This window comes from Melospiza georgiana, chromosome 12 (assembly GCF_028018845.1).
Source record: "Melospiza georgiana isolate bMelGeo1 chromosome 12, bMelGeo1.pri, whole genome shotgun sequence".
Lineage (NCBI taxonomy): Eukaryota > Metazoa > Chordata > Aves > Passeriformes > Passerellidae > Melospiza > Melospiza georgiana.
The window spans coordinates 8041119-8053140 of record NC_080441.1 but is presented as its reverse complement, the minus strand read 5'-3'; the positions used below and the strand labels follow the sequence as shown (position 1 = coordinate 8053140).

The window sequence follows — 12022 nt, the reverse complement described above, 5'->3', positions numbered from 1 at the left end:
CCGTGCTGGCAGACCTGCGACCGCTGTGCACCGTGGCCTCTACCCTCTTTTCCTCCCTCCTTCTCTCCATCCCTCCCTCTCTCTTTCTTTCAATCCTTCCCTCTGTCTGTCTCGCTGTCCGTCCGTCCGTCCCTCCCCTCACGGAGGCCCCGCCCCCTCCCCATGTCCCCGCCCCCTCCCCTGTTGCCCCGCCCCGCGCAGGCGCAGTGCGCGCGGCCCGGCGGTGACGCGAGGCCGGGCGGGGCGGGCCGGGCGCGCGCGGGGAGCGGGGCCGCGCTCGGCACTTCGGGGCCGCTCCGGAGCGGGACCGCGGCCGGGCCGGGCGGCCGCAGCCGCAGGTGAGGGCGAGGCGCGGGCACCCGGCTCGGTCCTGCCCCGCTCGGGGGCCCGGCGGGCCCGGGGGCCGCCGCGTCCTGCGGGGCCTCTGCGGCCGCGGGGGGAGCGGGGCCGCGCTCGGTGAGCGGCGCGGGGGGGCTGTCCCGCTCCGGAGGGGCTGTCCCGCTCCGGAGGGGCTGCCCGGGGCTCTCCGCTCGCCGGGGCCGCTCGGAGGCCGCGGGGCAGCGCTGCTGGCGGCGGGGGCTCCCTGCGGGCGGGACGGCACCGGGCTGTCCCGGCTGCGCTCTGGGGGGCGGCGGGCGGTCAGCCCCGTGCCGGGGGCAGTGCGGTACCCCCGGGTCCCCCCCGTTCCAGCGGGACCCAGCGAGGGCTGCTCGGTGCCAGGCACAGCGGGGCGCGCCGTGCCCGGCGGGGCAGGGACGGGGGTCACTGCTGGGGACACAGCGGCAGCGTCCCGGCCGGGGTCGCGGCTGGCGGCGTGTGCGGAGCGGGCTGCGGAGCGGGTGCCGCTCGCAGAAAGTGTCTTTAACTCTCCTTTTGCGGGCTTTGTTGTGCAGCCATTGTAATCGCTCTCTTCCCTCCCCCGGCCCGTTCTGCTCGTCAGTGTTTATTGTTCCCTGGTCCTTAAATGGGCTGGAGCAGGTCTGGGTGCAGGAAGGAGTTTTGGGGATTAGTTCTGGGATGCAGCCATTAAAAAGGGGACGTAGCTGTAGGTTGTAATTAACTTGTCAGTTTCCTCTTTTCCCTGTTCTCATAAAATTTAGGCCAAGCTCTGTTTTTAGTAGGTTCTGTTCAGGACTTTTCGCCTCCGTATGAAAAGTGCGATGTTAACTTAAGAACTCTAGGAGTCTTGGCTCGGCTCCTTTATGTGATTCAGGAGACGCAAGGTGCACATCTTTGTCAGATTTGTATGGCAAAGGGCGCTTCGGCTTGGATGTTCTGAGTGTTAATGAAACTGATGCTGTCTTAGACCTGCTGTGAAATCTGCATCAGAAATACTTCCCTCGCTCATTTAAATATGCCTCATACATTTGAATAGAATGCCACAGAGGAGTTTTCCTTATTCTTTCCCCAGTGAGCTACACATAGAGATAATGCTAATGAATAACCTTCAGGGCACTCTTCCCACTTCTCTGATTTCACGGTAGAGCTTGTTCTGCAGTCCTGTTTAATACTAGAAGATGAGGCAGAGTGTTGATAGTAAAAAAAAAATCGGTGTAGTAACTTGGATTAAATGCTATCCTGAATGCACTGCTTGTGATCTCTTTGATTCTGTGATTTTCAAAATTGTGCTTCTAAACATTTTCCTTCACTTCTAAAGTTCAAAAAATTGTAGTATAGTGCCAGCACAAATTAGCATGCTGCTCTGCTTCAAAGAAGCAAGACTGCTTCTAGTGAGCCAGTGACTCTAGGTGTCAAAAATGAATTAAAGTGACTTTGCCCCAGCCAGCTTTTTTTATTATTATTCCTTTAAATAATTTCTTCTGCTCTTCTGTAAAAGATTCACAGAGCTGAATGCCATCTGAGGCTGTAGTTTAGCCATACCTGATCTGTAGCAGTAATTGTGGCTTGGAGATTTCTGCAATTCGTGGTATCATTGGCACAGCTTCTGGTGATGTGTGAAGCAGATCAGCAAATGTACCCAGCCAGAAGAGAAGGGCCCAGACTGCCTGGTCTGGTTTGCAGTGGAGACCCCCAGATTCCAGCAGGGCATTTCCATGGAGCAGTGCTGAGCACTGGGATGTCTCAGGCAGCTGGGGGGACAAGCAGGGAAGGAAGCACTTTCACAAGTAAGGGAGGCTCAGAGGGGAAGTGAGATGTAGCTCTGCAGGAAGGGTTCTGCTGGCACATGACCTGTCCAGAGGCACAGTGGGGTTGGGCATACAAAGGAAGGCCTTGCCTTTTCCCCCTGAATTCCAGGCCGGGTTGGATGGGGCATTGAGAAACCTGGTGCAGTGGGAGTTGTCCCTGCCCATGGCAGGGGTGTTCGAACTACCAGCCCCTCAAGGTGATCCTTGAGGTCTCTACCAACCCAAATTGTTCTATGAATTCTAGTCACAAGTGTGATTTCCCCCTTTGTTTTGTTTTCCAGCAGGCTGAGAAAAATGCTGGAGTACTTGAACAAAAAAAATCAACAAGCTGTCTCATGTTGAATATATCTCAGTGTAATTCAGTACTTCTGTGGTTTCTTTGACAATGGTGATCGAGCCCAGGTTGTCTGGATCTAAAGGCATCATTGAAGTTACCTCCAGGACTCTCTGTTCTTGGTGGGTCTAGCTGTTGGAAAGGGATCATTAATCAACACTACAAAGAAAGTGTTGGTAGCAATTCCAAAGGAATCTGCAGTGTGTTCTGCTGGGAGTGTTTCTGCTAGCACTACTCCATCACCTCCACAAACACCACGAGCAAAGCTGTCAGAAATGCTCATGTTTTTCATGGTTGTTAGGTTGCTGAAATAGTTGTGATTCCTAGTATATGGCTTTTCTTTTTTTTTTCCCTTTGCTGTTTTAGATGATATATCTGTGCTGGCAAAACTTTCTGTAAAACAGCACTATGGCACAAATTGAACAATTATGGAGTGTTTTAAGCAAAGCAGCCTCAGAACATTTCAGTGTTTGGCTGTTTCACTGTACCAATAGTGGAAAACTTTTCTAATGACTCTTAATAGCTTATCAGAGTTGATTTTGACAGCCTGGGGCTGGGTTCTCAGGGATGGGTGCTTTTATCACAGATCTGGCATAGTGTCTATGGGTGTCAGTGTGAGTGGGAGGTAAAGGCTTAAATAGATGGGGCAACATATGTTCTGCTTTCCTTTCAAGGTTCTCTGCTTTCAGGTCTTTTTCATTCTCACAGCTGTATTGCATTGTCAGAGTACTGACTGGAAGCATTTTTATGGTTTTCTTTTTAACTATTTGTGATGCAACAGGTTTATTAAAATTCTGAGATTAGAGCTTTGTGGATAAATTAGAAACACTGCTGTGGAAGAAACTTTTGTCAGCGTATTGGCTCTCCTTAAGCTAAGTGTCTTTGAAAAGCTACAAAGTAATTAACCAATGTTAAATTGTAGCCTGTGATGCACAGGCACGCTGTCCGTGGGCACTCAGCAGAAATGAAAAATTTTCCAGCTTTATCTGAATTATGATTATGAAATTATTCATGATTATGAAATATTATGAATTATTTTCATAAAGCTTTGTCTTCCAGGACTTGACAGAGTAGGAGGTGTTTTGGGGTGAAGGTGTGCCTGTGCCATGCAGTGCAGGCAGCCAATATCCCAATATCCTGTGCAGGAGGTTCTGACCATGCTGTGAGTGCTTTGGGGTGGAGATACAGGGAGCTGGAGTGTGTGACTTGGTACTGCTGACAGAAGCGTGTCAGAAGTGGATTTCCTGAAGATATCTCTTGGATTTTGAGGTAGAAAGGAACCTGTTTGAACCCAGGAGGAGCTTGCAACCTGCGACAAAATTAAATCTGACTCCTTTAATTGACTTGTGTATTTCAGAAGATTAAGAAAATTTGGGTGATTTTCCATGTTCAGTGTCCTGTAATGAATTTGAGGTCTTCGATGTCCTTTCTGAGAAGCTGGTTTCAAGTGAGTTGGCTGTACTACTTTTTGAAGAATGCCCCAGCTACTGATTTGTATTATTGAGGTTTTTGCTTTAAACTTGCTGTAGGAAATACGTAATTCAATTTCTTTTTATGGATACAGTGCTTTGTTAATACTAATGACAATGGTCATATGATTCCTTGGGGCTTTTGTTTTACCTCTTTGTGACTGATGCAGCTGTTTGGTGGTGTGTTCTGTAGTTGTGAGGTTTGTTTGGCAATGCCAGCTATTCTGCTTGGTTTCTTTAATGTGAAATATTTCAAATATGAACAAACTTACGTACAGGAGAAAGTACAAATGAAAATGGTTAGTGAACAGAAGTTTTGCTTTTAAATAAGTTCTTAGAGCTTTTGCCCTGACTTATAGCTGCTTAAATTTTGGGGAAATCTTCAGACCTTTCTGTATTTCCCTGTTAAAGGGCATCTATCTTACCAGGTGCCCCATGCCTGCTTGAATTGTCACATTGCACATTTTGCTTTCCCTTTTCAAGACCTCCTTCTCTGGAGGGTGCCCAGACAGTGATGCCCATGGAAGGCAACCGAAGAGCAAAACTGCTGCTGCTCTCTGTGCTGGTGTGGATGGCACCAGAGCAGAGCTGCTTGTCAGTAGGCAAAGCAGCCAGGCTATTTACCTGTGATGTCAGACACTTGCTTTGGCTCCTGCCTCCTGGCACATGGACTAGTTTGTCCTGCCTCTCAGAAGTCTCTTTATTTGCCTGAAGTGGGAGGTGTAAGCTGCTTTAGGACAGAGGTCCTGTCTAAGCTGTTCCACCTTGCAAGAAGAGAAGCAGTTGGCACAAAGCTTATGGGAATGGGGTGCATGGATCTCATGGTTAAAACTAGGGATGGGGTGGTTTGAATGCCTGTCCTTGCTCAGAGGACTTAAAAGTATGAGTTCTAACAAATACTGCAGTGCTCAGCTACTCATCATGTGAGTCCTGTTATGAATGTTAATTTCCATCTTTGCAGGACAGCAGGGGAAGAACTTTGTTCCTTTTTTCTTGGTGGTGAAAATAAGCTCATTTTATCAGTCTGTTATTCAGAAATCACAGACCATCATGACAAGTGAAAACCATGGTGCATAGGAAATGAGCTTAATTCACACCATAACCATCTGGTCAAGTGCAAATTGTTATGAGGAAGATGAGGTATCATGTGATGAAAAAATTCAGCAGAATGACTGTGAGTGATTATGATTAAATATTAGAGAGAATCTTATAGGCTGAAAAAAGCAAGGATAAATGTGAATTTCAACCCAGTTCCTTTTTCCTGGATGTTTCTTGGAATCTCCATGTGAGTGGTGTGTTCTAGTTTAAGTTGAAGAAGGTGTTCCACATGCATTTAATTCAATATTGTGAGAACTTTGATTCCTTTGAATAACTGACTTTATCAGATAATGCTAATGGAGGTATCCAGCAGAATGTTAAGATGATGATCTGAAATACCTAGCACATTTTTACTGCATTGGATTTCTGAAGTTGAAGCTCTGCTTCTGTCTTAGATGATTACAGTATGTTTTTTACATTTTAAAATAATTCTGTAAGAAAACAATGCAAAATATTTCAGATTTCAAACTTCTTCATAGACTTGTTAGGATTGAAAATTAAGGAGAAGATTGATACTCAGACAGCAAAATCTGATGCTGGAGACAGTTTGGTGCTGCAGGTAATTCATCAAATGTGCCTCTGGGTGGTCCTGCCTTGTGCCCTGATCTCCTGGGGCAGCTCCATTGGCAGAGCTCATGCTTCAGTGGTTGCAGGATGATTTCTTTCATGCTGCTTAGCTCATGGGAAACTTCCCCACTCAGTAATGTTTTATCAGTTTGCAAACTCACCCTGTGGCTACCCCTTGCAGGTGGAGGCAGGAATCGTGTCAGGAGGTGAGTGGAGGGAAGGCAGCACAGCTTCTCCCAGCAGCTGCTGGGGATGGAGCATCAAACTCAGCCCAGCAGGACCAGGGCACTGCTCCCACTTCAGACTTGTCATGTTTCCAGATGCCATTAAAGAACCCTTCCTGGGATTGCTGTTCTCCAATTAGCTTTCCATCTGTGAGGAAGCTGAATGATCCGTGTAACACTTAAATTCATGGTTTCAGGTAAATATTTATATCAAAGCAGGAATTCTACACTACATTACACTACATTAAGGAAGGGGGAAATTTTTTCTTAGTTCTGGAGGTTTCAAGCACTGGCCTGCATTCTGCTAACAGATACCTGGCTCGTGAAGGGAGCCAAGAGGAAGAAATGGGTTGCTCTTCTGCCTTGTCAACTTTTGGCTTCTCAGTGCCTGACACTCAATCAGTTTCAGTGTTACAAAACACGTGGTTCTGGGCAAGTTTATGGCTGCCCACAGTTTTTGAATAGAATTGAGGAAGTGAGTAGCACATCTGTTATTTAAAGAAAGCTGCAAGCAGCACTGGAATCCTACAGACGTGGGCATGTGTTCTGTATATATATATATTTATTTTTTTTAGAAGCTGATTATCCACCATGGTGCCAGAATTGTAGAAGACTTATGTTAATATTTTATGCCTACCACCCCCCAACATCTTTCATCTCACTGTTAGTAACTTTTTAAATAGTAGCAACTACAAGTTACAAAATACACATGAGGTTGTATTGCTGACACTTATTAATTATCATATTTTATTGCTTTTTTATGTTGGAAGATTTTAACAGGAACAGTGTCATGAGTTTTGCTCTCTTCAATGTTAAACTTATAATATAGCAATGATTTTATGGTCAGAAATTTATTCTGGGCTCTTGTGTTTGCTGTTCTAAGGAAAGCTTGTTTTTATACAGTGGAATTGAGGTATTTCCACCAGGGTGTATGTCCTATGAGACATACAAACAAAAGATTGCAAGCTTACACATTGAAGCTGGAAATTAGGAATTAAACACTTGAACTACAAAGGAATTGGAGGATAAATCTAGATAAGTCAGCCATGTTGAATTTACCAGGGTGCTTGAGCTGCCTTACACTGCTCCCTTGGTGGCTCTGCAAATCTGACCAGTCTCTTGTGGTTGCTCACCTTTGTCATGGGGAAGTAAATGTGCCAACATTCACTGTCTCTGTTCCTTATTAGTACTAAACACTGACTTCTTTAATGATAAAAGGACTGTTTTGGGGAGTTTTGTGATCCAAGTGAGGCTTGGTACCATATTTTACCCGAGTCTGAGAATTTTGTCCTTAATGTTCAAACAGAGTTCTGTTATTTAAAGGATAAGAGTAATGAGATGATCATGTTACCACCTGTCTTGGGGTTGGTAGAAGTGTTGTTAACTCATCTTTTATCTCAGTGATGTTGGTGATATCACTTGCTACAAGATAGCCTGGCCTGTACTTTTGCAAATCTTTTTCAGGAATGGTTTAGTACCTTGTCTTAATGTAGAATTTGATATGTGGAGGAGTTTGCTGTGAGGCTCTAAATGAACCATGGTACAACTCCCTTAGCACTTCCCTTTAGCAAGAAGGTAGGGACTCTGAGATTTTGTTCCTACTGCAATTCCTTATTTTTTTTTCATGGTGTTCTAGCTGGTGTCCCCACCTGATGATAATTAAGAGCCTGATAATAAATAAGTGATGCATCAAGACCTTGTTATGATAGCACCTCCCATGTGCAGAACAAAAAGGCAGTTTCTGTTCCTTCCCAAATCTTGCTATGCTGATGTAGTCTTTCTTCCACTGATTATTCTTCTGGTCTTTGGTGGCACTGGGTGGGGTTGGGTATGACTGTATAAAGGAACTGTTACAACTGTTGGTAACATCTTAGTAAGCAAGTAGTCCAGCCTGTGGTGGTAACAGTTTTCTCTTTCTTGTAGCCTTAAGGTGATGTGTTGGACTTTTACCAGCACTTTTGCCTTCTTCTAAGGGCAGGGGTTTGTGTTGATTGTTACTGTAGGTGCCTGCATGGCTCTCCTGGCTCATGCAGCTCCAAGTTATGTCTTTTCTGAGAGAAAGGGCTGAGCAGATGTACACTGGACTTGTCCTTCTCTTAAAATTGATTTCTTCAGTAATGATGAGTGTGCCAAATGCCCTGGCTTCTTTTGGAATGACAGAGGGATTTCTTGTCTGCTGCTGGCTTTCTCTTGCTGTTGGACATCATTCCTGGTTTGTAGGAGCAGAAAATATTTCAGTAAGGGGGTTGTAAACCTTAACTCTGCCAGCTTAGACATTTATGTGAGCTCTTCTGCAGAATGTCAACCAAAATAAGCTGGAGTGGTTTTAACAGCCTAAATAATCACTCTTTGTATTGGTTGATCCTGAGTAAATAGGTTAGAAAGTACTTAAGAGCAGCTCAGCTGGAGCCTTATGGCAGAGAGCAGGGACAGGCAGCCAAGGGTGCTGAGCTCTTCCTTGGCACAGCTGTTCCTAGAGGGGGAGATCCAAGCCTAGGGCAGAGGTTCAAGCTTGGAGGCAGAAATGTGGTTTGTCCCTGCAAATAACCCTGTGATTACAGCTGAAATAAGAAAATTCCACTTCATCATCCTCATGGGGAATGTCTGTGTTTTCTGGTTAGGCTGTAATGATCTGCTGGTGTGGAGTGAAAAAAGTGATTAAATTTAGGCGTATTTCATGTGGGAGCAGGGCATGGCAGTGCTGGCACCCTTGTGGTGGTGCTGCCTGGTGCCAGGGCATGTGGTGTGGGGCTGCTGTGCAGCAGGGCCTTGCCTTCCCCACCTGTGTACAGAAGGTCCATGTTTTGGTTGTAAGCAGCTCCCACTACAAGTCCAGATTGTTTATTCATGAGTAAAATTAATGGTAGGAGGGACTTGGGCAGGAAAACATGAATGTGCAAGGTAGGAAGTTGCATGACAACAGTTCACGGTCCTAAACAAGGAGTCAGGAATAAATAATGGCAGAAAAACAAATGGGAGGAGGAAAAAATGAATGGGACAGAGGAGAAAATGCTGTCTTTGTATTGACTTTATTGTTTCAGTGCCATCCCAGATGTGTCGAACAAGTCTGACATTGTCTGAGATTTTCATTACTAAGAGCCTTTCACAAGGCCCTGCAGTGTAATGCCTGTGTGTGTCACTGGGGCAGCCTGACACGGCTCTGCCACCCTGCAGGTTGGGCAAAATGTGCTCATAGGGCATGGGAGGAGCTGCATCCTACTCCTGGTTTTAAAGGGAGTAAGAAACCACCAAAAACTACTTTGTAACTTCGTGTCTTTCTGGCCTTCTTCACCAAAACAGTGTGAGAGGCTTCCTGGTGAATTGTGTGTGCCATTTCTGACACAATGGTATTTTAGTTCTGGAACTTGAGTCATTCTGATTGCTGCCATCCATAGCTGTGCATATATCAAAGCAATATAATTTGACACATTTTTAGGAGGAGTATCAAGAGCTTCATAAAATAAGATTGCCGCAGCCCCTTATCTTCAGGTAAACCCTTTGTTTTTGTTAAGAGGTTTAAATGTCCCATAGTGCTTCTGATCCATTATTGTTGGTTTACTTGCACTTTCCTTGTGATGTTGTTGTTAGCATTGCTTTATTGTTTTAACTGGGTAAATAATTTGATTGGCAAGGGCTTGTAATTGAAAAAAAAATACTGTTCATTCATTGAGTTATAGAAGTGACCCTCACTTCCTGGTGCTAAGGGTGTGAGAATATGGGTTGCCAAGTGCAATGTTTTTGTTTTTTTCTTTTCTGAGAGGAGATGAAACCCAGCAGCATTATTGCCAACAATTCTTCACTCTCCTTTTCGTTAGAATTAATTAAAAAAATAAATTAATGCCAGTGCAAGTAACAGCACTGCTGATTGCTCCTTGTGTTTTGGGGTAACTGCCTACTGTTTTCTTTTCAAGTTGGTTGGGCTGTATTTTCAGCATTAAAAGAAGTGCAGTGTCTCCTCCTAAATCCCTGTATCCCATTGTTCATGTCTGTAAGATGACTTTTCACTGTAACTTTGTGCTATTTCAGCTCTGCTGTGACTGGTGCTCTCTGTGCAAGCCCAGCACAGCTTCCTGCTGTGGTAGCAGCTGCTGGGGGGAATTTGTGAGAAGGGGCTTGGCTTGGGATCATGGTGCAAGGTATTACTTCTGTTAGGATTTCTGTACCTCCTGTGGCTTGTGTGCACTTTGTGATTGACATGAAGTGGTGGCTGTGATTCTGAAACAGTGTCTGTCTGAGGAGCTTCAAAGCAAAAATTAGATCTGACTTTTTTTTCTTCTGTGCTACTGTTGAAATAGATTTTTATGTGGAGCTGTGATCTTGTGGGATTCTGTATGAAATATTCCATACACATGGAAAAGAGCAGGATGCCACAGATTTTTTGTGAGTTATGTGAACTTTCCCTTCAGGCAAGAAGCAGGGTTATCCAATTTTCCACTCACACTAGAGACAGAGCTCAAAGGGCTGCAGAAGCCAATAGTTAACTCTGTTGGAGATGCTCTACCCTGCAGTTCTTTAAAATAACATCTACAGTAGATAATAGTGTGCAAACGTGTGTGACAATTTTTTTCTCTTCCCAAACCTTGTTCTAGATGTCAAAATTAACCTGGACTGCTTGGGAATGGTGAAACATAGCCCTCGGATCCTGCCATGAACAGTAAGAAAGCTGAGATACTTTGTGTATGCAAATAATTTTCTTTTAGTGACTAAACCCCAGTGAAACCATTCCTGTTCAGTTAACACAACCAGGCACACACTCTGCAGCTGGTGTGGAGTGCTCCCAGCTTTCCAGGCAGTAAAGAGGCAGCAGAGAGTGTCAGAGGGGTGGACCAGCAGGGGAGCATTCTTTGGGAAGCTGTGCATTTTTACTCTAAATACAGAGAATATATGCCTAAAAAAGTATCATCAAGTGGGGAAATCTCTGCAGTCAGTATGGCATTGGAGGTGGGAAGCTGCTAGGGGTGGTGCATTAAGAAATTATTGAGGAGTTAGATGAAGGATGCTTTCCATTAATGTGTAATTACATTGTGAGACTCCATTGTTACCCAGTGTATAATTATATCAAGACTCCATTGTAATGGGATACCTTGAGTGCAAATTAGATTGAAATGTGATTAGATAAATTAGTGGAAGGGAAAAAAGTGAGTTTTGAAGTGCTCAAGGCTGAATTCCAGATGCAGTTTGTGGGAGGAAGTCCCTAAAACCCTGACAGAGAGAAGTGTCCTTTCACTGCCACTGCTCCTGAACTTTCAGACTGCTGGTGGACAGGTAGCCTGGCTGATTAGGTCTCCAGTCTGAGCTTTCCTGTCCCACTTTTGTGTGGTGCTTTTCTTATATGAAACTTAGTGTGTAACAGAGGTTGATTAAACAGTTCATGTAGCCAAGAAAGCAAGATAGCTTTGAAGATATTCTTGAGTGTTGATCAAAATATTCAGATATTTTTGTGTTGTTGGTATCCTGAGACTTCCTAGCTTGAAGGATGTGTAAATATTCATGTATGTACATGCTCTGTATTCTTTACATAGCCTTTTCCAGATGTTGCAGTAGACATCCTTAAATTAACTAATTGAAAATTATTCTAATTAATTTTCTTGGTACAAAATAGATTACTTGAGAGACTGTGTGGGTGAGTAATATATTTGTAAAGTATCAACAGTGTCTGCAGAAAACCTACACTATTTGTCAGCCTTCACTGGGACAGAAATTAGAAGGCTATTGTATTGTTACATATAATAATTTGGATCTAGTCCATTAAAATGTACCTCTCTTGAAAACTCCTGTAATCTAAACTCTTCACAGCACTGTAAATACTTAGCATGCAAATGTTAAAATGAAAAAGTATTTTATTTTCTTTTGTAGGACTCTGACCATGTCATGTTTAATTCTTCCATGGGAGCAGTTTTTTCCAAGGGTTTTCAAAAGCTGGGTTATATCCTTGAGATGTTAGGCACTGTGAATGTCTTGAAAATATCAGGACTCATTTGATAAACAAACTATAATTGTTAAATTCTTGTAGATCAAATCACAGAGCCTTTATGTTCTTTATTAGTAGAGCTGATAAAGACACAGGAAGCTTATTGCTTTATACAAAGTAGGGTATGTCACTCCAAGCAGATTCTGCTAAGACTGATTACTTTTGGCTTTCTGAGAAGTTTGTTCAGCTTACCTGAAAAGGATAAATGTATA

At 44.2% G+C, this 12022-nt stretch overlaps 1 protein-coding gene across 2 annotated transcripts in view; it reads left to right on the top strand.

Annotated features, from left to right (window-relative positions):
* The first annotated feature begins 268 nt into the window (after positions 1-268).
* KLHL13 (kelch like family member 13) overlaps positions 269-12022 on the top strand; it is a 79537-nt gene continuing 67783 nt past the window's right edge. Inside the window, exons 1-2 of one of the 2 annotated variants that reach the window (XM_058032526.1) lie at positions 288-338; positions 10429-10493. The gene's annotated coding sequence lies outside the window, so the exon portion shown is untranslated. Of the gene's footprint in view, positions 339-10428; positions 10494-12022 lie in introns of both variants that reach the window. The other variant, XM_058032527.1, reaches the window with a different exon arrangement.